A 10,085-nucleotide genomic window follows, 5' to 3' on the forward strand; every position below is an offset into this window, starting at 1 on the left:
ATAATAAAACAATTTAGAAACTTAATTCTTGCCTCGGGGGGAAGTTCTCAGCACTTTTTAAATAGTAGCTCTATATTTGCCAGGTGCAGCAAAATATTACACACATTAATGCAGCAGCTATAATCCCATAATATCCATTATTGAAGGCTCCTGTGTGAGTGCTTTTACTTTTGCTTCTTCCAGAATGTTTTTTATTAGGGTAGCGCGAGATGGTGTTTGATGTCTTGTGCAGTATAAAGTCGTGATTTAGAAAAAAAAAAAAAAAAAAGTCAAAATAAAGTAAGAGTGTGTTGCTGTAATGATACAATGTGGGATTTATTTGACAGGTCCTGGGTATATGGCTGCAACATGCCGCACTGCACAGCCCCACTGAGCATTCTTGGTGATGACAAACAGATCTAATTAGCTTTCACTTTATTGTGATCTGAGCTGTGTCTCCCCGGTAGATCAGCTGCATTAATCTCCTCTTTGGAGAATACAGGATATTAAGCATAGGATACTTGTCCTACATAACACCAAACCAGAGATACTACAGCTGTGACAGGCCAAATACAAAAAGCCTATTATGAACATGAAAAGGAACAGTCGCTTTCAGATCTCCTTGTACTGCTGCTCCTCTCATATTTGGTGTTTACGACACGAAGAAATAAAGGAAAGAAAGAAAGAAAAGAAAAAAAACAACCTTAACATTGAAGCTCTTGAAAATCCGTTTTCTCAGCGCACTCACTCGACCTCCAGGACTTTGAAGGTTTAGATGTTGTCAAAACGCTGAGTTCAGAGGCTACTAAAGGCGATTGGCTTTTTTTTTTTTTTTGCTGCTCATGAAAACACTTGAAAAGAATCTTTGGCTTTTGAAGGATTGGAGATTGTTCACTTAAGAGTTGGTGCACGGTGAAGAGACGTTCAGCTTCTACTCAGTTACTTTCTCTTTCCTTGTGACATTTCCTTCAGGGTTTTTTTTTTTTTTTTTTTTCTCCTTTACTGCTGCAGTTGTGTATACAACAGTGGGTTTATGGGAGATATTAATCGGTTTGTGCTTTTACTTGCATAAGAAGATTTACCGTGGCTATATTCTCTTTGTCGCCACACGGTGCAGCACAGCACTTTCCCTGTCACAGGCAATAAATGATTTCATAGTTTATGCTGAGCTTGCAGTGGGGTGTTCATATTACCTTCTTTGTTTCGGGAAAAGTGACTTTCAGACTTCTTGGAAAGCTATCTCCTACAGAAAGCCTGTGTGGGTTTAGGGAACTTACAAGAGTCTATAGACTAGACATTCTGGAAAGAGTGAAAACTTTCCATATTCTGGCAAAGATATCTCACAATTTGACATTCGTGAGCTTATTTTTATACTTTTGCTCATTGGCGTGTTAAGCAATGTGTGGATAAAGTTTCAACAAAGGAATTAATCATAAAAATGCATTCAATCTTGCACGGTGGTTGGAAAAGTTTGCAATATGCATCGTTGACTGAGTGTTACCTGAAGGGTCGTTGACAGAAGTATAAGCACCAAGCTCCTGCAGGTGAACACAGAAAAAGATCGGAAATGGTACATCGGCACTGCTGCTCTCACAAGAGGAGGGGGGGAAGTCAATCAACTCCTCTACTTTCTGTGGAGGTGGTGAAAATCAAATACCTTCCCACTAAAGCTGACACCATTTTACAGAGGAACTGATGACGGCTTCCAAACAGAATGCATCATGGTCTGGTTTGAGGAGCGTAAAACTCTCAGGTCCCAGCTGAGCATCGCCAGAGCGACTCACCTGTCGTATTCTCTGGTCAGTTCCTAAGAAACATCTCCAATTATAATACTCGAAGTGCATCTCCGCTGTCACTTCGGATTTATTTTTTAGATTTGCAGGGAAGCTCTGTAGCATTTAAACTGTATCTTGCAGGGATTTTGAAACTGTGGGAGGATGAGCCGCTTCTCCAGGTTAAACCACACTGCGCTCCCCCTGCTGCATTTCACACCAATTAGTAACTTTTGGGCGAAGGCCAGACTCCCTGATGTTTTTCTCACATATAGGCTGCTCTTAACAGATGTCGGGATCCACCGGGAATAGAAAGCCTTCTGGTTAGGTAATGTAGATTTTGAATATCTGGTAAATCTTTTCATATTGCCCGTATGGTTTTGCACTACGTCCTACTTGGATTGGACAAGATCCGCCTCGTCTCCATGACGTCTGACCGATGACTGACTGTGAGGAAGTATTATACCATCCAACATACACTGACGACAGCGGGACTGAGACTGCAGGAGGACATGTGTGAGCTGCCTATTAACCTCTGTGTCTCCTCGGCCTCTGATGGCCAATCAGTAGATTTTTGGAGTACCTGGGCTTAGTGAGTAAAAAACTCAGCTTCCTTTGAGGGAGGGTCACTTCACCTGTCAACTCCCTTTAACGATAGGTAAATAATGTTGACTTTCTAATACAAACAATACAAACAATTTATTCACCTAAGCCAAGGATTATTTTTAAAAAAAGAGAAGAAATGACAATTGATATCATTGGGGATAGATTACCTGTGTGCTCAAAATGTGGAGAGAGAAAAAAAGTCAAAGGTAACTCTTTTAATGGCCAAATACTGATAAAATTTCAGCTCTTAATTTTTTCAGTTATTCTAATTTCATAATTAAAACCATATTCCCGATTTGCTACATACTGTAATACACTTAAATAAGTTTAAACGCTGTGATGTCTTAGTTTTGAAGGTTAAATGTTTTGCGTGGCTCCGATTGATTTTACTAGGAGAGGCGAGGGATACTCCTAAAGGTGGGAGACCCCTGGTCTGATCTAAATTTAACTACAATATCGACTAAAATCTCATCCATGGCCTGATAAAAATAAGTATTTATCATCAATTTGTCTCTAAAAGCTACGTAACTAGATGATGAGATTTTTTTTTTTTGAACAAATTATACAACTGGAGGGGATTCCGTTTAAAAAAGGAAATAAGCAGCCACTCAGCCATAAAGTCTCTGCCCTTGTTTGTGCTTTTGAGGAAAATGAGAATTAGCTTTTCCCCCATTGTCTGCGTCTCTGTGCTTCTCTGGATCAGAAAGTCATAATTCAGCCTTTGGGGCATGTAGCTGTGTCACAAGTAGTATTGCCAGTAAATGAGCTCCGCCTGCGCTGTCAACAGTAACTGGTGGCCCTGCTAAGAAAGGCATTGTGACTTAGTCCCAGAGAGTCGCGCTCACGCTGTGTTCTCCTGTCAGAAGCCATTCTGTCTCGTTCGCTCTCTGTCTCCATCCCTTAGACTGAGTACATACGCAGAGAGGAAGCGTAGCACAAATGCATGCGGACAAGCTTGCTCATGAATCAGAGGAGATTAGATTAGATTTCTTCACCATGTGCACACACACATATGCTCTCCACTTCACCCTATGTAAACTTTCCACCGCGACTCTCTGTGTCATTCCTGTTGTCATTCTAATTTCATCTGAGAAACCCCGCCAAGGCAATAATGAACCCAAGACGTGAGGCGGAGGCCGTGGTGTGTGTGCACGTGCGTGTGCGTGTGTGTGTGAAGATTGTGCTAAAGAGAGGGGCTGGCCAGGTTTAATTGTGTTGTTTGTGTATGTCTATGTGCAGTGTATAGCATTATGCTTGTTTTAAATTAATCAGTGCAGTGGGGTGTATGATCTAAGCCGCTGTAATGTGTCGACTCCTTTATTCAATTTGAGCAGTAATCTCAGAGCGCCCCACCGGCCTGCCTTCATCAGCCCCCTGCTATAAAGCTAGCTTAACGTAGCCGCAGACACACACAGGAGCAGGGAAATGCTAAAGAGACGAGTCATTTTCTGGATCAAGATCATACTTCAACATGTGTAGCCGGGCGAAATCGCCTCATTATATGGGTATTATGGTCAAGATGGACCTTGTTTGCGGGAGCGGTTGGAGATGGGCGACTCCAGCTGCTTCGGGGAATTAAACAGAAGAAGACAGTGTACCAAAGATTTGTGGAATAATCCTTTAGCCGCATGTATGAGAGGTAAAAGGATTATTGTCCTTGTATTCCTCTGCGTCTCTTTGTCAACTTCAGCACCAAGGACAGCTGCATTTATTCATCTGAACTGTTTTGCTCTGACGCTTCAGTTCACGTTTCTCTCAGATGGAGCCACACAGAGATGTGGTTTTTACAATTCTTACCCCCCCCCCCCCCCCCCCCCCCCCCCCCCCGAGTCAGCATGTCCGCTGTTTGAGTCCGTTTGGTTTGTGGGGTTTTACGTGTGGAGTTTGCATGTTCTCCCCGTGTTCGATTTCCCTGCAGAGTCTAAAAACATACATTTGAGTCTAAATTGGCCATAGATGTACACGAGCGTGTCTGTTTCTCTGTGTGTCACTGTGTGATGGACTGGTGACCTGTCGAGGGGGATTCCTGCCTTCACCCACGGTCACCCGGGATCAGCTCCCGCACCCCGCAGCCCTGAGTTGGATGAAGCCATAAAGAAGATGGATGAAAGGTAGTCCTCTTCAGAGGTCAGGGAACTTCAGCTATCAGTCATCCGTCTTCCACACCTGACGAGGGTCACAAAGTCAAAGCTAATCCCACCTGACATCGGACGAGAGGCAGCGTACACCTTGGACGGGTCACCAGTCCATCACACAGCTAACGCAGAGAGACAGACAACCGCACACCTGCAGCAAACCTAAATTCTACACAACATGTCCGTGAATCATCGGAGGAAACAAAACTACTGTCCTGAATCGGCACCAAAACTCCCCTTTGTGAATCGACTGTGATAAAGAGTTCACATAATTTCAGACAGACTGTGGACATGATTGATCATTTTATTGTGTCGATATTGCTGTACAGAGTTTTCTTCAGCAGCTTTTGGGAAGGATTTTATTATCTGAATGGTGAGAGGAGTAGCTTCATCTCACGCAGAAGCTCCGGAGTAAGTGTGGCGCAACAGACTGAAATAGTCTTTCCCCGGGTCAATCGGGTTCCCAAAGGTTCAGTGGTTGATTGGATGACAGTCAAAGTCATAGCTGGATACACTCCATCATAACGCTGGAAGCATGACATGAGCTGATACAAAAGTTGAGACTACTTTTCCCAATACTCTATGCTCATGTGGCATCCTCATGATTGAGTTAGCACGTATATCAAGGTTCAGAGATGTATGGATCTATTATCAACTATTTGTCATTTCCTGTTGACCGCAGGGAAAACCATCCATTTTGCATCCTCACAAGTTTTTTTGCCTCCCAAACATATACAGCACACTGTGTTTATGTGAAAATCAGAGGGTTGGAGATCTAATATGATGATAGGAAGAAAACCATGAGCAAGAATGCAATTCCCTAGACCATGAAATGCCTCATATCCAGGTGCAGCGCCAGAGGATTCACATTGAGGACCAAGAATCCCTCCAAATGCTATGAAAGTGGAGACTAAATGCAGCATCTTTCTTCAATATTTAGACTACTAAGTGCAAATATGCATTTTAAATGTCCAGTTGGTGTATTAGAGTTATGCATAAGGTTATATTTATGTAGCCTTTATCTCCATGACTGAAACGTTAATTTGAAGAAAAAAAGAAGAGAAAAATATGGTCTTGTTGTTTGAAGAAGCTTCAGTAAGTGTGAATCCCTTACCTTTCACCAAAGGGGTGAACAAGTGCTGAAGCCAATCCAAGCTGTAGGGTGAAGGAAGGATCCATCCTGGACAAGATGCCAGGAGCATCAGTGAAAATCAAAGTGACCAATTAACCTAAACTGCTTGTTTTTGAGCTGTGGGACAAAGTTGGAGAACATATACTGTACATATAGAGAGAACACGCAAACTCCATACAGAAAGGCCAACCGACTTGACCCAGGGATAAAGCGATGAGGCCAGAGTATGAGCCAATCATGGCTTTTCACCAATTTATCACTAGAAAATTGCTCAATAAGATCATTTATTTCTTGAGCTCATTTCTGAAAGGTTGCTTAAAGGTTTCTGCTCCTCCAGTATCTTCTCTTAGGATTTAGTTTTCACTTCTCCTGTCAAACATATCGACCCAGTCTCGGAGTCTGAATGACATTCGGTGATTGACTGTGACAGGTTGGGCTTCTGGATTTATTCAGCCTGATGACATTTATTGAGACAGGTGGAAAAACAGAACCCCACCCCCCATACAATCAGGATTGAGCCTTTGGATTTTGAAACGTCTAATATAGTTAGTTTCTCTTCAATTAAGAGGTTGAGAGCTCCTCCCACCGCAGCTCAAACATCTGGCCTTATCGTTCAGTTACGCACAGTAAAGACCCTCGGCCCACTCCCACCTCCGCCCTCTCCATCCATCCTCCCTCTGGAGTGACATCAGGCGGTTCACAGCTGACACTGACACCCCACCTACACCGCTAGCTGTTTCTTCCCACCCCGCCCCACCGGGACCCGGTGCCAGCGCGCGCCCCCCCCCCCCCCCCCCCCCCTCCCTCCCGAGCGGAGGACGCAGCCATGCCGCGCGGTGACACTCAGCAGCCGGACCGCCGCCACCTCGCCTCGTCCATCTCCAGCGCTTCACGCAGCGGCGGGAGGATGCCATGAGATTTCCCACAGGCCCCCACTGGAAGCTGGCTGTGAGTGGACCGGGGGGAACGAGGGGATAACCGACGGCGGCGGATAATGACGTGATGGTTCCGGTTGTAGAGCGAGCGCAGCGGGGCTCCGGGCGCCTTTAATGACCGGAGCTGGAGGAGAAAAAACACTGGACTTTAGTGGAGCTGCGTTCAGGAGCACACCGACTGCAGATATAGAAGAAAAAGAAAAGATAAAGAAAGAGTCTCTCTAACAGGTTGCAGAGGTTTTCTTCAGTGGAAGGTAAGGTGATCATGCGCGCGCTCCTCATCGGCTTTGCGCACCTATTCGCCCGCTTAATTGACTGAAAATAAGGAAGATCAGTGATGTAACAGCGGATAAATTGACCTCTACCAGCCAATTCACTTCAGTCATGAGCTTAGAAAAGTATTGATTAAAGATTTTGAACCGTTTCCAAGCATAGTAGTTCGCATTACTTGTGGATCGACTGTATTCAGGTGTAACCTCAATCTTTACGATTTCAATTAGGCTGTATGCTGTATAAGAGGAAGACCAGTACTCAAGCTGCAAGCATGCTTTAATGTACACCATAAAAATCTCTTCTATCCTGGATGATTGTGGGCACTTTCACATTAGAGTACCTGAGCACTGAGAGTAAAAATAGGTGTGAGGACATGAATAAATGCAGTCGTAAAAGTGATGAATGAGTGGATTTATGATGTGAATGAAGATAGATTCACTGCCTGCCTTTCAGCCCCCACTACCATACAAAGGGGCTTATTTACTGTGGCTGCAGTGCTGACCACATCACTGCTGCTGGGGCCCCGGGCACCTCTTGAAATCACAGTTATAACTGATGTCATGTCTCTCGTTTATTTATTTATTTCATTGTTTGTTTATTGCTTTCCCAGAGGGCTTTGCCACACGCTGGAGGATGCCATTCCTCACATGGTGACTTCTACAAGCAAGGTGTGTTTTCCTGCATGTATATATGAATGATAACTCTTTCACACACTGTCTTTGTACCCGGTCAAAGGGAAAACTGCTCCAAAGCTTTTGCCACAAGGTTGTTCATATGGTGTCTCACATCCCACGTCTGCACCTCGGGGATCTTGCTTTGGGCAAACTGTGTAAGATAAAGTGTTCACTTGTGTCTCACCTCTTATTTCTTCAACTGGGATCTCAGCAGCTCAGTAGGATTTCAGCGAGTTCCCTATTATTGGCATACGCTGCACAAATGTCAACCTCGGCGAAGTTCGCCAACCCAGTTCCCATCTATTCGAGCAGAAATGATCCAAAATAAATCTCACCTTGGTAATTAGGACACATGATCACTGTCCCAACCACAGATAGAAACCAGGTAAAGTGTTCGTATTCTCAGTCAAATGGAAAAAGAAATGGATGACTGAATTCCGTTTAGAGTATTTCAAAATGAAATCTGCCACTTTCCCTCCCCCTTTTTTCTCCCACTCCTCGCTGCCTTTTGTTCCCTCCTGCTCCGGTTAGTGGGTGTCTCTGTCCTAGATGTGGATGTGTTCCTCTCCTCACACGCCGTGGTGAGTGCTTTCAGAGGCGGATGAGGCAGAAAAGTCCCGATTTCACTACTTGGCTAAATTGCCCTGTGATGGAAAAATATTGTTAAAGGAATGATACTTGAATAATTGAAGCCCCAGGGCTTTAAAATTGCAGTGACTCGCCTTGATTTTCAGCCACAAAGTTGGAGGCCACCTCAACGAAATATTCATATCATTATTTAAGAGTGGATGTATGAAGGAGCCACTCAGGTGCTGCCACCCTCTCCTGCATGAGCTCTTTCCATTCTTCTTTTAGTTTCAATTTAATTTAATGATTCAGGATTAAACAATTACTTTAAGTTGCAGGTTATAATGTTGCAAACCTTTCTTGCATAATTATGTTCTTTTTATCTGCTGTAAAATGCTACAGGATTAGATGATTTCTGAAGGGAATTTAAAGAATAGACACAACAGTATATAGAATATATTAGAAATACAAGTGGACAACACATAGCCACTTAACAACCCCTGAGCAGAAATCCAAAGATTTTAATAGTTTTTTGTTTCATTTCATAGTAAGATGCATACTTTTGTTTTTTGAGCTGGTATTAATACATTTTAAGGTTTATTTTTACCCCCTGGATAAAATGATTGTGAATTATATGTCCATGTTAAAAATATCTTTGTTTTACTGCAGGATAGAATTTAAGTCGAACTTTTGAGTGAATCACACCACAGATAATCGTGTTATTTATCATGTTTAACACATGACCACAGTGACTTTCAGTACAGATAGCAAGAGTGGCCAATGGTGAGAGGACGAAAAGGTAAAGTCTGGAGAAGGGAATAACTTTATTCTGAAAGAGCAACATGTCATCTGTTAGAATTGGTAAAACTGGCAGTTGTGAATTAATGTCAGCAGAGAGGTGATCATCATCAGTGAGGCTCTTCACAAAATGATTCCACTTCAATTTTAATGAGGAGCTGTTCTGCAGGCCCTGGTGTGCAGAGAAGAACTGTGAGGGGGAAAAAAAACAAATAAAAAAAAAGGAGCCGACAAGTAAACTTTGGGCACGTGTTGTAATAGAAAATGCACAAATTGACTATATGACCTGCTTTTATATTGCATGCTTGCTATAACTCATTGTTTCAGACCTACATGGAATCACACAAATGAATCAGCGATATGTGTTGACAGTCCATCCGTCCAACATGAGGTTTAATTACTTGCAGTTCTTAATGACGCCCAGTTGATTCTAAAGATTATGAGCCCATTGCCAAGTAACTTCAAGATGACACCAACAGGTCTCTGCTCTGCAACTTGTTGATATGAACCTTTAGATTTTGAAAGAATTTAACCAGATTAGAAATAATTATTTAGATATAGAACTGTGAATAATTAGTTTTACATTTGGTAGTCTGACTCTAGTTTTCTCTCTTTTATTTCCTACAAAGATGATCTGATTCTGGAAGTAGCTTCTTAATAGCTGAACAGATCTGGCATCACGTTGCTCTGAGTCTTAATTCCAGTGAGCCGATCCTTCAAACTGTAACACTGCTGCTTTACCTCACAGCTTTGGGTCCCCTCATTAAATTCTCCCTTCAAAGCTTCTCTAATTTCCACTGTTCACTCAGGTGTCACCTGGGAGGAAAAAAGCTCCTAATTTCAAAACGCAAATCTTCACCGTTTCATCCCACACAAAACTTCTGAAGGAAGCAGAGTTTTCTTTTTTTGTTTTTTTGTTTTTTTAACCACTTCAGTGTTCGATCTGGGATGTGTTTGGCCGTGGACGTGTGTGTGTGTGTGTGTGTGTGTGTGTGTGTGTGTGTGTGTGTGTGTGTGTGTGTGTGTGTGTGTGTGTGTGTGTGTGTGTGTGTGTGTGTGTGTGTGTGTGTGTGTGTGTGTGTGTGTGTGTGTGTGTGTGTGTGTGTGTGTGTGTGTGTGTGTGTGTGTGTGTGTGTGTGTGTGTCTCTGCGTGCGCGTGCAATTAGTGTTTGTGCACACGCACGCGCGCATGTGTTGTGGTGCATTTGCATTTA

This window comes from Lipophrys pholis (genome assembly GCF_963383615.2).
Source record: "Lipophrys pholis genome assembly, chromosome: 14".
Classification (NCBI taxonomy): domain Eukaryota; kingdom Metazoa; phylum Chordata; class Actinopteri; order Blenniiformes; family Blenniidae; genus Lipophrys; species Lipophrys pholis.